The 11,013-nt window shown below is 44.6% G+C and overlaps 1 pseudogene; it reads right to left on the reverse strand.

Annotated features, from left to right (window-relative positions):
- Positions 1 to 2,054: 2,054 nt before the first annotated feature.
- On the reverse strand, positions 2,055 to 2,609 carry LOC102988509 (60S ribosomal protein L17-like; annotated as a pseudogene).
- Positions 2,610 to 11,013: the final 8,404 nt, after the last annotated feature.

Below are 11,013 nucleotides of genomic sequence, written 5' to 3' on the forward strand. Positions count from 1 at the left end.
GCAGGCTTTCTCTAGTTGCGGCAAGCGGGGGCTGCTCTTCGTTGCGTGGGCTCTGGGTGCGTGGGCTTCAGTAATTGTGGCACATGGGCTTAGTAGTTGTGGATTGCAGGCTCTAGAGTGCAGGCTCAGTAGTTGTGGTGCACGGGCTTAATTGTTCTGCTGTACGTGGGATCTTCCCAGACCAGGGCTTGAACCCGTGTCCCCTGCATTAGCAGGTGGATTCTTAACCACTGTGCCACCAGGGAAGCCCGAGAATAAGGTTTTTAGAATTAAAAACATGCTAGCAGAAATAAGAATGTCACTAGAAGGTGACAAGTATTGCATCAAAAATACAATAGAGGAAATGTTTCAGACAGCTGAACGAAAAGACAAGGAGATAGAAAATATAAGAGACAAAACTGTTACCAGATTGATCAAGAGAGCCCAAATTTTCAATCAAGAGGACCTCCAGAAAAAGAATTTTTAAAAAAAGGACAGGAAATTATGAAAAAAGAAAGGAAAATTTCCCAAACTGAGTCGTATGGACCTCTAGATTTAAAAGGACCACTAACTGCCCAGTTCAATGAATTAAAAAAAGATCCACACCAATGTAAATTGTGACAAAATTTCAGGACACCTGAGCGACAGAGAAGCCCTCAAAAGCATACAAAAGATCAGGAATTAGAATGGCACAGAGACACAGGAAGTTAGAGGACAATGGGCAAATGCCTACAGCTTTTGAGAGGACAGGATTGTCACCTGGAATTTCATACCCTGACAAACTACCAGTCACATGTGAGAGTATAATGAAGACTTTTTCAAACAGGCAAGGCAACAAAAATTTTATCTTCTATTCATTCTTTCTCATGAAGCAACAGAAGGATGTGCTCCATCAACTCAGAGTGAAAAGATACAGGGTCTAGAAAATGGGAAACTCAAACAGGAGACTGTAGGAAGCCGCCAAACAATGCTGAACGGAAGCTGCAGGGTTATGGTTTTACAGAAGCCGAGAGATCAGTCAGTGCAGGTCACAGAGTAGGACAACTCCAAGGGATTGTTTAAAAAAAGGTGGGGGGACCCGTTATTTACTTGATATGACTGTCCTGCAAAGAGCATGATTTAGCTTGCTATTTAGAATTATGAAGGCAAATATGAAAAAAATACAATGAGAACATTTGAAAACTGTTCTTCTGGGTAGTGGGAATTGGAGATCAGGAGGACCTTGGGGAGGTGACTATTACTTTTGTTTTAATCCTGTATTTCTATTTGATTTTTGAAATTGTATTCATGTAATTACTTCAATACAGCCAAAAAAAAATGTAAAAGGTAAGAGGCCTAGAAATTGAAGTTCACAAATACCAAACCTACTCCTGGCTCAAATTCTTCCCTGATAAGCTAAGGGATGTGAGTGTTGTGTGAGGTCAGAGCGTGGGGCTCGGACTCCGAGGGGTCACCTCAGGTCCAGAGCACAGTCTTCCAGCCCTGCAGGTCTGGACCTAATATAAAGGGATGCTAGACCCCCTGAAAACTGGCATACCATGTGAATTTATGAGAGACTGTGGCAGAAGCCCAGTTTAGTAGTTTATAGTGAGAAATACAACTGTCCAGGATGTTTGGAAATCCGTGTAGCAAGTCTGCACATCCTCTTTCTTTAATAGAGAAACATACTCCAGAAGTCCAATTACATTCAGAAAGTTGCTTGATAAAGAGGGACTCAAAGTGAAGGGCGTTACACAGTCCTCAGAAATATTTCAGTAAGATCACGATAGCCTGGTAAGTCATGCTGCTCCTTTAATAGCTACCGAAGATCAGCAAACTTTTTCTGTAAAGGGCCAGATATGCAATGTTTTCAGCTTTGCAGACCATCTCTGCTGCAAACAGTTAACGCGACGGTTACAGAGGGGCCACAGATGGCACGTAAACAACAGCGTGGCTGTGGCCCAACTTTATCTGGATCCATGCAGACGAGAGCTTGGTTAGCACTGCCTGTCAGACCTCTGTCCCCTGACAGTCTGAGAGACTTACAAATTCTTTTTCTTTTTTTTACTTTTATTTGCATTTATTTTTTGCGGCATTTATTCCCGAGCCATAAGGTTTTGTTTCTTCAGTTTCTTCTGGGATATCTTTTTCTTCTGGGCAACCTCCTCTTCTGGTTTAGTAACAATCTGCTCTTTTTCAGTAAGGATCATCTCAATGTGGCAGGGAGAGCTCATGTGTGGGTTGATCCGACCACGAGCTCTGGAAGTCCTGCGCCGCATCTTGGGGGCTTTATTCACCTGGATGTGCTCAATGACCAGAGAATCCACATCTAAGCCCTTAAGTTTTAGCATTACTCTGCATTTTTGAGCATGTGCAGTAAAAATTCAGCACTCTTTTTGGGCCACTGACCCCTACGTCCAGCCCCAGTGTTTGGCCTGGGCACACCTACCAACCCCACCACTGTAAAGATGGAATGGCACACATTGCTTCTTTAAAGTGACATCCTTCAGATACTTGGTGGCTTTTCAGATATGCATACCCTTAATGGCCTGGGCAGTTTCACGAGTGTTCTTAAAGTGAACATGAAGATTTGAACCTCTTGACTTGCATGATTTTGTGGGGTTTTCTGGGTCAAGTGAATAGCAAACCATTTTTAGAGGTAACCTCAGGCCACTTACCAGAAAAAGGAGACTTACAAATTCTTATTCTCTGATTCTCCTTTCTTTAACTTTCTTCATTTCAATAATCTCATAATGTCTTTAACCTCTGAGACTAGAGAAAAATTGATCTAGTTTTAGTTCTAAATGATAGCATCTGGGTTAGGTAAAGGAAACATCTTAAGGTCAATAGTGGATCAGCCTCCATATCAGCTTGCATCAAAGTTATTTGGGGGACTTTTTTCACACAGGCAATGGGGCATACCAGTGAGAATGTAAGTTCTCCTGTCTTTCAGAGAGCAGAAATCCCTTCCTTCCTCTCTTCCCTCCACCTCCCCTCCCTTGTTTTAAGCCTCTATAGTTTTGGTCACCATTGCTAGACTTCTCTTTACCTACATGGTATATAGATCTTTTTGAGATACATCATTATAAGCACCGTGTGATATGCAGCTTTCCTCTGAAATGTGTTTGCAGTGTTTGTCCTCATTGGGAGAAAAGGCTGCCAGTATCAAGGGTGAACCAGTGTTGAGATGAGTTGTACAACTGGTGAGATGCGTTCACAGTCATTTAGGATCCTTCTGGAGGGAAAGCACCCAGCACACACTGAAGGGTGTCTGGGCCAACCCTTGCTAAGATGCTTCCTAGACCCTGCGTCAACCTCATGAGAGGGCATGATGCTATAACTAAAATGATAAAGTATTTTCCTTAACCCCTCAGAGTTACAGAGCCCATAACCCAATGCCAGACACATTTTCAGAGGAATGGCAGAGGGCCAGATAATTCCAGAATGGTAATTGCTCACTTGTCCTATAACCCCCAGTATTAATTCCACAAACCAGCTTGCTTGGGGTTTTATCCTGCAATTACCCGGGATATGTTTTTGAACCACTCACTCCCTTTTAGAAATTCATGTCTTATTGATCCAGAGCACTGGCTTCTCACGGATCTCCAGGCCCAATGAGAGTTATAAATTTGAAGGAGATTTCGGCCATTCATGTACTCATTAACAGGCCAGCTGCTCTGGAAAAATAAAATTTCATCATTTAGGAAATATTTTACACCCTCTGTGTGCCAGGCACTGTTCTAAGTGGTAGGAACTTCGCTGTTAACAAAACAAAAATCTGTGCCTCGCTCTAGTAAAACTTCAGTTCTATGTGGTACAGAGTGAGGGAACATACAAAATAAACAAGTCAGGTGGTGATGAGAGCTATTAACAAAAATAAAGTAGGACAAAAGGATAGACATCTAGGGACTTCCCTGGTGGTCCAGTGGTTAATAATCCTCCTTCCAATGCAGGGGACGCAGGTTTGATCCCTGGCCAGGGGATCTTGGAACTTTTCTGTTCCAAGTCAAAGGGATTAATGGATGCCAAATAGACAAATACAGAATCTGAGAACTAAGATCCCACATGCCCATGCACCACAACTAGAGAGAAGCCTGCAGTGAAGAGGCCGTGCGCCCTAACGAAGACCCGGTGCAGCCAAAAAAAAAAAAAGGAGGGGTTGGACTTCCCTGGTGGCGCAGTGGTTAAGAATCCACCTGCCAATGCAGGGGACACGGGTTGGAGCCCTGGTCCGGGAAGATCCCCTTAGTTGCTACGGAGCAACTAAGCCCGTGCACCACAATTGCTGAGCCTGTGTGCCACAACTACTGAAGCCCACGTGCCTAGAGCCCGTGCTCCACAACAAAGAGAAGCCACTGCAATGAGAAGCCCATGCACTGCAACAAAGAGTAGCCCCCACTCACCACAACTGGAGATAGCTCGCGTGCAGCAATGAAGACCCAACACAGCCAAAAATAAATAAATAAATAAATTAAAAAGACAAAAAACAAAACAAAAAACAGGATAGACAGCTAGAGTTGGGAGGGGTCGGCATGCTAGTTAGATGCGTGCTCAGGGAAGCCTTGCTTGGATGTTGTGATGTCTGAGCAGAGACTTCAATGTAATGAGAGAGGAGCCATGTGGACACAGGGGAAGAGGGCTCCTGGCAGAGGAAACAGTGACTGTAAAAGGCCCCAAGGGCTGATCAGTCTCAGTTGTACACACGGGATTTCAATTTATGTAGGTGACCAAGTGATGACGTGGAAATGCTAATGCCATTGAAAGAAAAATTTATTGCTTACAGTTCCTGGGGGCATGGTGCATGCCATGCCACACAGGGCCACATCGGGAGGAACCGGGTTCGGTCACAAGGCAGAAGTGGAGTGAGGGGAAAGCCTCCCTGCCAGAGCCTTGAATGGAATTTCCACAGCAAAGGCAGAGGAAGCAGCAGAGGCATGGCTAGTATGAGTAATGTAGGCGCGCTCTGGCTATAGAGGTGGGCACTGCCCTGGGGTGATTTAGGGCAGGAGAAACATCGGCTTGGTGTGTGAGAGTTAGACAAGGAAGTGGTTCAGAGCGTGGGCTCCAGATCACAGCGAAGGGTAAGCAACTTTGAGCCTTAGTTTGGTGCTGTGATTAATGGATGCCAAATAGACAAATACAGAATCTGAGAAAACACAGAACATTATCATGTAGGGTCTTGCAGATCATGTTAAAATTCCTACAGTGGGAAAGATGGATGCATCTGGGAGAGTCAGGAGTCCTTCCAATCACCAGTGACCTGTGTGAGAGTGACAAAGGTGAGTGCCAACTGCTTATACTCAGTTTTTAAGATTCTTACTACCTCCTGACTTACTTTAGGCTCTATCCCTACGCTTATTTGTACAGCCGCTTACAAGTTTTAGCTAACCATTCTTGGTATTATTTAGCACATTTTGCTTTTTCTTTCTGTTTTTTTTTTTTTTTCTGTTCCAAGTCCTATTTTTGTTTCTGTTCCAAGAAAAGTAACAGCAGAATTTGTACCCATGCACTTTCTAGAACATGACGGATGATGGTAAAGATGCCAGGGAGAGCCTATGCTTTGTGATTTGTCATTAAGCTTTCATTTCATGGAAGAATGCATCATGAGATTCACACTCACATACAAGGACAATTTAAGGTTCATTTGTGAACTTACAGATGCTTCTTAAAAAAATTAAAGATGTCTCTCAAAACCTGGCTGTCTGACCAGCTTTGTCTTTTGTTCATTTGTTTTCACCACAATTAAAAACCACAGCAATTATTCAAATGCAAAGAACCGTAATGGCAAGAACTGAGGTTTGAGCCTTGAAAAATGAACATTTTGCTTCCCACTTGCTGCATGCTGGCTTATTTCATCTGCTGAGAGCAAAATGGCTAAATAATGTCTTCCTAGAGCTGCCTCAGTTCAGATGACAAAGAAACGTCAGTTGTAGATTCAGTCACAGAAAGCTCAGAATTTGATTCATTTGGCAGGTATTGGTTGGGCATTTACTGTGTGTCTGGTACACACAGGACGTAGTGTTGAATGAAACAAACATGGTCCCTGGCCTCATGGAACTTAGGTCTAGTGGGGGAGACATTTAAAAAGGAAAAACAGGACTTCCCTTGTGGCTCAGTGGTTAAGAATCTGCCTGCCAATGCAGGGGACACGGGTTCAAGCCCTGGTCCCAGAAGACCCCACATGCCGCGGAGCAACAAAGCCCGTGCGCCACAACTACTGAACCTGCGCTCTAGAGCCTACAAGCCACAACTACTAAGCCCACGTGCCACAATTACTGAAGCCCGTGCGCCTAGAGCCCATGCACCGCAACGAAGAGCAACCCCTGCTCACCACAACTAGAGAAAGCCTGCGCACAGCAACGAAGACCCAATGCAGCCAAAAATAAAAAAATCAAAAAAAAGGAAAAACACCTAACGACATTTATAACTATAAATTGTGATATGTGCCAGAAAGGCAAAGTAAAGAGGGGAATGTAATTTAGACTTGGAGGAGGTATCTAAGGAGGCCTCTTTGAAGGAATGTTACTTGATTAGGCCCTTAAAAGATGAATAGGAATTTCCAGTTATATATCACTGTGTGATAAACCATCCCAAACTCAGTGACTTAGAATACCATTTTATTATGCTCAGAAGTTCTGTAGGTCAGGATTTCAAACAAGGCATGGTGATTGTGGCTTATGTCTGCTCTACAATGTTTAGGGTCTGAGCCAGGAAAATGTGAGTGTCTGGCAGTAACTCAAACAACTGGGGGCTGGAATCATCTCTAGGCCACCTCATGCACATGGCTGGGGCTGTATTGGGCTGAATAGTGGTTCCCAAAGAGATATGTCAAGTCCTATTCCCCAGTACCTGTGAATTTGGCCTTATTTGGAAAAAGGGTCTTTGAAGATGTAATCACAGTTAAGGATCTTGAAATGCTATCATCCTGGGTTTAGGATGGGCCCTAAAGCCAATAACTGTTGTCCTTTAAGAGAAAGGAGAGAATTGAGAAGAGGAGAAACATGGGGGAAAGTGAGGTGAAGGTGGAGGCAGAGATTGGGCTGATGTGTCCACAAGCCAGGGAATGGCAAGGATTGTCAGATACCACCAGAAATTAGGGGAGAGGACTGGAACAGATTCTCTCTTAGAGACTCAGAGCACGGCAACACCTGCCGACACCTTGATTTCAGATTTCTGGCAGATTTCAGAACTGCAAGGGAGTGGATTTTCTGTTGTTTTAAGCCCCCAAGTTGGTGGTAATTCATTATGGCAGCCACAGGAAACTAGTATGGTGCCTAGACTGGGATGACACAAGGGATGAAGCAGCTACATGTGGCCTCTTTATGTGGCTTTGGCTTCTCATAGGATAGTGACTAGGTTCTGTGATGGAGCTTCCTGAAAGCAAGTGTCCTAGGACCATGACCTTAAAGAGACCAGGGCAGAAACTGCAAGCTTTCTTCTTACCTAGCCTCAGAAGTCACATTAAAATCACTTCTGTCATATAGTCACAAGCCCAACCAGATTCAAAGAGAGGGGATATAGACCCCATCTCTCAGTTAGAGGTGTGTCAAAGAATCAGTGACCACGTTCTAAAACCACCTCAAGGAGTAAGTTATGTGTCCCAGGGAGTAGAGTGGTCGAGACCTGTACTGTCCATCCTGGCAGCTGCTAGTCACGTGTGGCTGTTTAAAACATAAATTAATCTAAAATTAAGTAAAATTAACTATTTATATTCTCAGACATACCAGCCACATTTCAAGTATTCTATACTTGTGGCTAGTGGTTATCATATCAGACAACACAGATAAGAACATTTCCATCATGCAGGAGGTGCTATTGGACAGCCTGGGTCAAGGCTCTGAGCTGGAAAATAAATTAGCTTATAAGCAAAATAGAAAAACAGTAGGCTGTAAGGGCTAGGTCTCCTGCTGTGTGCCCACTGCACACATAGCTCATAATAGGTCCTCACAAGGTACATGTGTTATGAAGGAACACAGGCATAACGCTGCAGTATACCCTGTGCCAGGCCAGAGAAGAGTGGTATGAGATTGGACAAGTAGACAGGGGTCAGATCGCACCAGGGCCTTTCTGACCATTTAAAGGAGTCTATATTTTATTCTAAGTGAAATAGAACTTGCCCGATATATTGCTTTGTATTTTGAATATTTATGAGAGGCCTAAAAAGAAGCAGATTTATTGTGGTTAGTTGATATATTTGTTAGTAAAAGGTTCTGCTACAAGAGACAGAAATCCAAAAGTCACAAAGACTTCACCAAATTAGAAATCTACTTTTCTCTTAGTTTACGTAAATGTCGGGTACCGTCGTTACCGGAGCTGCTCCAGGTATCTGCTCACAACCCCCTCGACCCTCACCTTTAGCAGGAGTGTCCTTGCTCAAAACCTGCCAACTCCCACCTTGGGCAGGAGTTAACATAAATCTTCAAGTTAAAGGGTCCAGAGATAAGAAGGGAAGCTACAGACAAAAAACCAGGTGGAACCAGCTGGGACTAAGATGGCAACGCATCTGACTTCTAACAGACCCTGAGTCTCATTACACCTTGATTTTACTACATATTAAATGACGTATATCAAATGACGCATATTAAATGACGTACCTACCAGCGACCATGAGCAGACATTAAGGACCGAAAAAGGATAAAAACATGGCGGCAACCCACTCCCTTGGAAGAAGCCTTTCCCGGTAAACTAATTCATATGCTTTCCCATCATTAGCCTCACTCCTCCTCCCTTTACTCTTTAAAATTAAATCTCTCTCACCAGCGGGGTGAGAAGTTGATCTGAACTTAGTTCCCGTTTCTCCACTCTTTGGTCACTGAATAAAGCTTGTGCCGTGTTGATCTCAGCTTCCGTCGTTATTTGGCTGCTCGAACACGAAAGGAAAAAGAACTCTCCCCCGCCAAGGCAGAGAGCCTCAGCTCTCGGGCTAGGGCCCGAGCAGGGTCCATAAGACTTAATTCGGTAACACTACGGTGACTCTTCAGTCATCAGGAATCCAGGCTATCGGTTGAGGCTTCCACCTCATTGTCTAAGATGTCTACTTTGATCCAGCTATTATATCTGCTTTCCAGCCAGTAGACAAGAGAAAAGGGGAGATGGAGAGCCGCTGCCCCTCATATCCAGGGCGAGCTCACAGCCAGATCCTACTTGCTCAATTTTAAGGTTGTTTACTAATTCCAACATCTTTTTCCGAAAGATTTATTTCCTAGAAGCCACACCTTCTTTTCCCCTCTACTTGCTGGAAGTATAAGGGGACTTTTCTCTAGTCTTCACCCTGAGAATCTGATGTGGCTTCAGGAGATAAACAAAAGAGTAGAGGTCCCCTAGAAGTACCCCCATCTCCACCCCCATTCCCACCCCCACCCTTGGAATTTTTAACTCTCAAGCTAGTCCACCCTGAGCCTCCAGCAATTTGTCACTTACATTGAAGTGTTCCCACTGGTACTGGCTCCAGCTGTGGACTTGTGCTCCTGGTAGGTTGTGATTCTCTGTATTTTCTTGTCTCTCCAGTTTTCAGGGTGATGGTTGCCTTGTGACCTCAGTTTTCTGAGGGCTGGAGGAAGAGTTGTTGATTTTCAGTTTGTTTAGCTTTTTTCTTTTTGAGATGAGGATTTGGGAAGTGGAAGGATTGGTAGGAGGAAAATAAAAGAGAGAGAAAACGCAAGTGACAGCAGGGAGAGGCAGGAAGCACAAGGAAGGAAGATGCTTACAAGCCAGGAGCCCCACCTTCCTGTGGCTGCCTCACTTCCTCCATCTGGCCAGGGATTCATGCAACTGACCACCCAATTCCCCTGCTGCTGCTTCAGCCTCCAAAGTAGTATTTTTCACCTCTGACTGTTCATTAGAATCAGCTGGGGAGCTTTTATAACTCCCTGCACCTAGGTCTTCCCTAATTAGAAGCACCTTAGGGGGTTCTAATGTGCAATTGGTTTTGAGAACCAGTGATCTAGATTCTTGCTACTCAAAGGGTGGTCCAACAGCATTGGCACCACCTGTTAGCTTATTAGAAAGGCAGCATCTTGGGACCTACCCTAGACCTACCAAATCAGAATTTGCATTTTAACAAGATCCATGTGGGATTTGTATGCATGTTTGAGAAGAAACGACGAGGTGATCCTCCTATACCTCCACTTCTGGTTGTCCTCATGAAGCAGCCAGCTCCCTGCGAAGTGCTATGTGAACTAGGCATCCTGCTGATCGTATCATAGCAGTGAAGTCCAAAGCAGCCAATATAGATGGTGTGCCTGCTGTGATTCCCCAAGGCTAATATACTTGAAACGGAGAGAATTAGATCACCCAAGCAGCAGGAGGGGCTTGGGCCCTTTGGTCTGAAACACCAATGCTAGGTTCATTAACTTCTGGGTCCACCAGAGTTAAATCGTTCTAATTGAATATGTTATAGTTGAAGAGTTGGGGTTAGCTTGGAGGCCGGAGTTGGAAGCAGGCAAAAGGGACTGAGCAGAAAAGCAAATAAAGCAGGAGGCCGAGAGGAATGACCACTGGGACAAGGAGGTGAGGGAAGGAAGACTAGAGGTCATCAGTTTCAGGGGGAGGAGGAGCGCAGCAGTGAGGCTGGTGGACTCAAACAGGAAAGCCTGGGAGTGGATGATTAGAGAGGGGAAATGCAACAGATGGTCCCAAATCCCGACTCTACCTGAGCCACATGGATGTAGTCCTTCAACCGCTTACTTCGTAAGCTCTTGTTGCCTTCTTCCCTACAGGAGCTCAGTACTTTGTGGAATAAAATAATAATAGGCATGTGTCTGGCACTTTACTGCTCACAAGGACTGGAGTATAAAGTACAGGTAGGGTGCAGGGGCTAAGAGCTTAGACTTTGGAGCCATATGGCCTGAATTCCAACATCAGCTCTGCTACTTACTAGCTGATGATATTGGGCAAGTCAGCTGACCTCCTTGGGGGCGCTTCCTCATCTACAAAATAAGGGTGATAATGGCAACCAACCTTTTTTTTTTTTTTTTTTTTGTTTGGCGGTATGCGGGCCTCTCTCTGCTGTGGCCTCTCCCGTTGCGGAGCACAGGCTCCGGACGCGCAGGCTCA

The sequence above is a fragment of the Physeter macrocephalus genome, chromosome 8 (assembly GCF_002837175.3).
Source record: "Physeter macrocephalus isolate SW-GA chromosome 8, ASM283717v5, whole genome shotgun sequence".
Taxonomy (NCBI): Eukaryota; Metazoa; Chordata; class Mammalia; order Artiodactyla; family Physeteridae; genus Physeter; species Physeter macrocephalus.